Source organism: Conger conger, chromosome 8, assembly GCF_963514075.1.
Source record: "Conger conger chromosome 8, fConCon1.1, whole genome shotgun sequence".
Lineage (NCBI taxonomy): Eukaryota > Metazoa > Chordata > Actinopteri > Anguilliformes > Congridae > Conger > Conger conger.
In genome coordinates, this window is record NC_083767.1 from 60,183,704 (window position 1) to 60,191,787 (window position 8,084).

Genomic DNA, 8,084 nt, shown 5'->3' on the forward strand with positions numbered 1-8,084 from the left:
TGAGATTATTTGGAACAGTGAGGCCAATTCCTTTGTGATACACTGATTACATTTGGGCTTGAGGTAAAAAGATGAACTCGAGACAAGAGTACATAATTTCATCTTTTATTTCCTCGTATTTACGCCTAGATGCGCTAAACTACTTAAAACATAGCACCTTTGGTATCAGACCACCCAATTTCTAGGTGAGCAAAAGTATTGGCACAGAGAGTATTTAAGTAAATAATACTTAATATTTTGTAGCACATCCCTTGCTTGCAATAACTGCATCAAGCCTGTGACCCATTGACATCATCAAACTGTTGTATTAATCTTTTTGTGATGCCTTTCCAGGCTTTTACTGCAGCTGTGACAAGTGAAAAGCAGTAATACACTCATAATTTGTGACGTTTAAAAAGATTGAATTCACGGTCTGTAATGTGATGAAGTTAAAAATCAGTGATGTGCAAAACGATCTTATTCTGCTAACCTGATATGGATTACTCATGCCTGCCTTTGTGCAGTAGGAGGAGAACTTGTGATGAAGCCATCAGTGGAGAAACACTGTGTTGAGTCACAATTATTATTTCGTCCCCCTATTCAGGGGTACAACACAGCCTCTTTCAGTTGCTGTTTGTTTGAGGGTTTTTTCCCTTCAATCTCCTCTTCAGGACGTGAAATGCGTGCTCAATTAAGTTAAGGTCTGGTGATTGACTTGGGAAGTCTAAAACCTTCCACTTCCTGCCCCGAATGAAGTTGTGTTGTAAGTGTGTTTTGGGTCATTGTCTTGCTGCATGATGAAGTTCCTCCTAATTAGTTTGGACACATTTCTCGATAACTTTTCAGACAGAATGTTTTTGTAGACTTTTGGAGACTGAATTCATACTGGTGCTATCATCATAAGTTACATCATCAATAAATATTTGTGAACCGAATGCAAGCCTAAGCCATGACACTTCCTGTCACTGACTGATGTTTTGGGGCTTTTCTTCATAGCTCTGACAATGTCTCTGTCGTCAACTGCTGTTGTTTTCCGTGGGCGACCTGTTTCATATCTGTTGCTCAGTACGCGTTTATTTATATTTCTTCACAGGCAAAACCCTAGGCTTAAACCAAGAGTACACATAAAGAACTATTTAGTCAATGTAACCGGACACATCTGGGCAACAAGAAACACCTGTCAGTCACATGTTCCAAAACATTTTGTACAATGCTCTTGTAACAATGTTTTAACAAGAATCTTATCGATTGTAGCCCAATCATGTGTTGATCTGACATTTGTATATGCACCAGCAACAGACACAGACTGCAAGCATAGTTTATAGAAATGTCTGAAAACTAAAATCAAGGCCATCGGTTGGAACGAAATGCTGTGCACTGATTGGCCGTGCAGGACCAGAGTTGTGCACCCCTGCCCCACAGTAACTACACGGAGGAACAGAGACACAGACACACACAGACACACACAGACACAAAGACACATACACACACAGACACACAGACGCAGGCACTCACAGACACACACAGACACACACAGAAACACAGGAACACAGACAGACACATACACACACAGACACACACAGAAAGACACAGACAGACACATACAAACACAGACACACACTGACAGGCGCAGAAACACAAACACACACAGACGCTGACACACACAGACACACACAGGCACACACAGAAACACAGACACACGGACAGACAGACACAGACAGACACATACAGATACAGACACACACAGACACACACAGACACACACAGAAACACTATGTTTTGGTTGGAAGCCAGATTGGAAGGGTTCAAGGAGGTTATTTGAATCCAAGTGAGTTTGAAGTTGGGCTGCCACGACACGTTCAAGTACTTTTGACACAAATTAGAGGTTGGAAATCGGACGGAAATTGTTAAAATTGTTATAATCTACACCAGATTTGTGGAAGATGTATATCATAGGATTATTACACTCTTCAGACAGACAGTCTCTGTACGATGTGAAATTTCTGGTGCTCTGGTGTCAAGCGCTGCAGAAATACTGTACGAGATGCAGAAAGCCGGAGGCACCGTGGTTGGGCTGATACCCTGGGAGGACTTTGGAATAACCGTGTTTCTGCCATTTGAGCCAGGCACGCTATTCAGAGTGGCATTCTGGTATGGACATGCTCCTGAATGAATACGCTAAAGGTGCCCATTTCCTGTTCAACACGTCACAACAGCACCCTCTGCTGGATGTGCGGGCGAAGTTACCTCAACTTTCAATCTGTGAAAACACTGAGACTGAGACATCTCTGCACCCCCACTGGAACAGATTCTGCAGATGGTCACATGTCTGAAGCACGGCTGACATTGACTGCACCTGGATTTACACATGGGAACATCCTCGTAATATCCAACAATGTAAGAAATGTAATCTATCAATATATGTGCAGGATGATAGGTATGCTTCAGAATAAAAGTCCTCTGATGTATTCCCTTTGGAGCGTTTCATACTGTAGCATTCAGTGGCTGCTTGGCCTGGGACAAAGTGGTGTAGTAGGGTGAATGTTCTCCAGCTTTCCCCTATACCTTTATGGTAGCACTCACACTAATATTGAAGCACTAAAAATATACCCCCACTGTATAGTGAAATACAATATTGTGATATCCAGCATCCAGCATTTTTATATTTCTCAATCTCTACTGTATCCAGCCCTCCATACTGTATGTATACCACTTCAAATGGATATGAATATGCTCTTAAAAGTATTCAGGAGGAGCATGAAATAAGTTTTGAATGGGTAATAGGTATAACACTTTGGGTGTGCAGTATGTGTTCATTAACACCATGCTTACTCTCTGGACACCAACTGCAGAGCCACAACAACAGAAAGAGTCGAGGAGTTTAAGTATCTGGACACCATTATAGACAACAAACTGATCCCTTTTGGCCAATCAGGCCAGTTCAAAGGACTTGGGAAGTTCTGTGGTTGCTAGCTTGCACAATGTACTTCTCTGTAGCAATTTCAGCTTATTTTGTTCTAGTCCTATAAAAGTGTCAATATCTCAAACTATTTACTGCACACACATGTTTGAAGACTTAAATGAAAGAAGAGGCTTGTACCATTCCAAACCATTTGAGACAGAATCAATTTATGTCAGAGCATGTACAGTGTACACAAAATGTGAATCAAAATATAAATAAATGATTCCATCCATCCATCCATCCATTATCTTAACCTGCTTATCCTGAACAGGGTAGCAGGGGGGCTGGAGCCTATCCCAGCATACATTGGGCGAAAGGCAGGAATAAACCCTGGACAGGTCGCCAGTCCATCGCCGGGCACACACAACATTCACTCACACACTCATACCTACGGGCAATTTAGACTCTCCAATCAGCCTAACCTGCATGTCTTTGGACTGTGGGAGGAAACCAGAGTACCCGGAGGAAACCCACGCAGACACGGGGAGAACATGCAAACTCCACACAGAGAGGCCCCGGCCGAAGGGGATTCAAACCCAGGACCTCCTTGCTGTGAGGCGGCAGTGCTACCCACTGCACCATCCGTGCCGCCAATAAATGATTCGTATTAGTAATTTATTAGTTTTACACTGAATATCTAGTATATATAGTGGACTTGTTGCGTAGTGGTTAAGGTAAATGACTGGGACAGGCAACGTCGGTGGTTCTAATCCCGGTGTAGCCACAATAAGATCCGCACAGCCGTTGGGCCCTTAAACCTGCATTGCTCCAGGGGAGGATTGTCTCCTGCTTAGTCTAATCAACTGTACGTTGCTCTGGATAAGAGCGTCTGCCAAATGCCAATATTGTAATTGCTCCACACTGCTCTGGTTACCTGTCCACTCCCCCCCACACGTTATTTGTGAAATGTCATAAGTAGGATAAACCAAGAGGATTATGGGTATTCATGTTGACTGTGTTAATACTGGAATATAGACTTGTTCACTTTGAATGAAACATGGGCGTGAGCATTTCATGGTGCTGGTGGCAGCAGAAAAAGGCTCTTCTCTGATGAAAACGAAAGTGTACGATGTGACCCCTTCCTGTGTTTTTGCCACTTCATCAACCCCAGAGTTGTGACTAAAAACTGTTTGTCAAAAACAAGCCAATAACAGCAACAGTAAAAATTGACTTCAATAAAAGATATTGCACTGCGTGGGCAGAATGAGTGCAGTTCCTCTTCCACAATCTGTATATCAATATTAATAATCATAATCTCATGATATCCATATTCATAACGAGGAAATGCAAGCTGAATAATACAACAGCAGCGATGTTCAGCAGGAAAAAGACTCGAGAGAGAGAGAGCAGGAAAAAGAGACGGAGCGAGGGAAGAAAACGAGTGTGCCAACACCAGCGCCATCTCCTGGTGAGACTCCATATTTGGGTGCATATTCTGGACATTTTCTTGTGAATAGTTGTACATAAACTGTTATCGTACAACTGATATCTATTCAACCTGCTATATATGGCATCGAAAGCAGAGTTAAAAAATGAACACAGAACATAAGGGTCCATACGTACATGCACACATGTTCATGTTTAAATACAATAGAGATATACAGTGCATCCGGAAAGTATTCACAGTGCTTCACTTTTTCCACATTTTGTTGTTACAGCCTTATTCCAAAATTGATTACACACAATACCCCGTAATGACAATGTGAAAAAAGTTTTTTTGAGATTTTTGCTAATTCATTAAAAATAAAAAACCAAGAAATCACATGTACATAAGTATTCACAGCCTTTGCCATGAAGCTCAAAATTGAGCTCAGGTGCATCCTGTTTCCACTGATCAACCTTGAGATGTTTCTACAGCTTAATGGGAGTCCACCTGTGGTAAATTCAGTTGATTGGACATGATTTGGAAAGGCACACACCTGTCCATATAAGGTCCCACAGTTGACAGTGCATGTCGGAGCACAAACCAAGCATGAAGTCAAAGGAATTGTCTGTAGACCTCCGAGACAGGATTGTCTTGAGGCACAAATCTGGGGAAGGGTACAGAAAAATTCCTGCTGCTTTGAAGGTCCCAATGAGCACAGTGGCCTCCATCATCCGTAAATGGATGAAGTTCGGAACCACCAGGACTCTTCCTAGAGCTGGCCACATCCGATTGAACATCTCTGGAGAGATCTGAAAATGGCTGTGCACCGACGCTCCCCATCCAACCTGATGGAGCTTGAGAGGTGCTGCAAAGAGGAATGGGTGAAACTGCCCAAAGATAGGCATGCCAAGCTTGTGGCATCATATTCAAAAAGACTTGAGGCTATAATTGCTTCTTTCATGTTGTCATTATGGGGTGTTGTGTGTAGAAGTTTGAGGAAAAAAATGAATTTATTCCATTTTGGAATAAGGCTGTAACATAACAAAATGTGGGAAAAGTGATGCGCTGTGAAGATTTTCCGGATGCACTGTAATAGAAATATACGCTTTTTAATTTATTTTTAAGTGTTCCATGTGGGTAAATGACTTGGCGCTCAGACTGGCGCTGAAGCTCCATCACAGAATGGGAACCAGCTGTCCCCCTCTCTCCTGCAGTTGGCGTGAGACCAGCATCAGGGGCAGAGGAGGGGCAGACCCCTCTTCCTGGAGCCCCGTGTCCCTCAGAGCTCCGATTGGTGCTGCTGGGGGGAAGGGGGCGGGGAAAAGCTCTGCGGGAAATGCCATCCTGGGCATCAGTGAGGGGGGGTTGACCGACGGCAGTCCGACGGAGGTGGACACCCCCGGGTGGGAGTGGTACTACCCTCTCAACGGCACGCCCGAGTGGGTGAATTGGGAGACAGTGCGGAGTGTGACCCTGTGCCCGCCCAGACCCCACGCCCTGCTGCTGGTGGTCCGGGCCTACGCCTCGGTGGACGGAACCTACCGGAAGGAGATCCAGGAGCACATGGAGCTCCTGGGCGAGGCGGTCTGGAAGCACACGCTGGTGCTCTTCACGCTGGTGCTCTTCACGCAGGGCGCCGATCCGGAGGTCGTGGCGGACAGGATCGGTGAGGGTGGCGCGGACCTCCGGCTCCTGGTGGAGCGCTGTGGGAACCGGTGGCACGTGCTCCGTAGCACAGCCAGGGGGCGCCACGCCGCCCAGGACGCCCAGCTGCTGCGCAAGGTGGAGGAAATGGTGGCTGCCAACGGAGGCGCCCCCCTGGAGATGGAGCCGGTCCGTTTGCGCCTGGAGCAGCAGGGCGGCAGCCGGAGGCCTGGAGAGGAGAGGAGGAGCCAGAGACTACAAGAGGAGAGGAAGCTGAGAGAGTCCCTGCGAGAGATATTCACCGGTGAGTTCACTCAGTCTGAGTCTGGTAGTCACTGTGTTTGGTTTTTATTCAGCTTTTCAGGATGAATTAGCCCATTTACTCGGCAAATCTGACTGCGTTAATACTTTTCCATGAGACCGTAAAGAGAAAACTTGTTGAATTTTTTAATTCCTGTTTACAAAAATAACTGGAAGATCTAATAAAATTAATCTCAATAAAGTCCCCTTCAGTCATCTTTTGTCAAGCCTGAATTGTAATGTTCCTGTATTTGTCCTGTGTGTATTTATGTTTATTCTTGTTATTTATTCATTTTTGAAATTGGTTACATTTACATTTACATTTTAGTCATTTGGCAGACGCTTTTAATCCAAAGCGACTTACAAGTGCATAGGTTCTACCATAAGTCAGAGCATCACATCCAGAAACTAGCAAAATACACAGGAAATGCTGTTCTAAACATAGTTGTCATCAGAATATATATATATATATATTTTTTTTTTTTTTTGGGGGGGGGGGGTTAGACAAGGATAGGGATATCAGAAAGGAGGGGCAGGGGAATAGTGTTTTCCATTACAGTTCTCATTTGTCATCCTCTGTTATGTCTGCATCTGAATTTTTACCAGTCTAGTCACTCCCCTGTCTGCGTGTCCCACTATTCGGGCGGTTACGGTAGTTTTCGGGTTTTCAACATTTCTTCTAAAACTCGTGATTCTTACTTCCTGCTTTTTCTTTGTAGGTAAATGTTGTAAAGCACAATTCTTACTAACTACTACTAATCTAGGTTTTGTACAGTACTAATCCGATTAATACACTTACTGTCTGTCTAACTAACTAACTAACAATCACTTTTATTGGGTAGTTTGGAAATATTCACGTAACTAACTCACTAACGCAATCTCTTTGTATTTCTGCACTGTTCTGTAACTCCGCCTCCCTATGCTATCCCTGATTACTTGTTTAGTTTCAGTGACGTGTTCGCACCTGTCTAACTATCACTACGTCTTCTAACTATGCAAATGTCTACTCCCTAATCCGGAGCCGTATGTTTTACATGTTTTGTTTCCTGCATGGCGGCATGGATGGTGCAGTGGGTAGCACTGCCGCCTCACAGCAAGGAGGTCCTGGGTTCGAATCCCCGTCGGCCGGGGCCTCTCTGTGCGGAGTTTGCATGTTCTCCCCGTGTTTGCGTGGGTTTCCTCCGGGTACTCCGGTTTCCTCCCACAGTCCAAAGACATGCACGTTAGGCTGATTGGAGAGTCTAAATTGCCCGTAGGCATGAGTGTGTGAGTGAATGGTGTGTGTGCCCTGAGATAGACTGGCGACCTGTCCAGGGTGTATTCCTGCCTTTCGCCCAATGTATGCTGGGATAGGCTCCAGCTCCCCAGCGACCCTGTTCAGGATAAGCGGGTTCAGATAATGGATGGATGGATGGATGTTTTGTGCATCCAGTCCGCGTTTTCGTCTCCCTCCCGTTATTATGTTATTACCCTATTATGTTTCCCCACCTGTTGTCTATTTGTTTAGTCCACCTTTTTCCCAGCCCCGCCTAGATTGTCACCTTCCCTCATGTATTTAAACCTCAGTCTCTGCATTGTTCTTTGTCAGAACGTTGATCAGTTTTAGTGCCGAATACCCTGTAAGCCTAACTCTTGAGATTCTTGATAGACACCCCTTTGCCTTTTGATTTCCGAGCCTGCCTTGCCCTTTTGTTTTGTTTGCTTTTCTGCTTTTCTGGTTTTCGACATTCTGCTTTGTTTTCTGGTTTTGATTCTTGCCTTCATCCTTTTGTACTTTAGCCTTTTGATTTTCTGGATTTTTGACCCCCTCGCCTGTTTTTTCGACTATTCTTT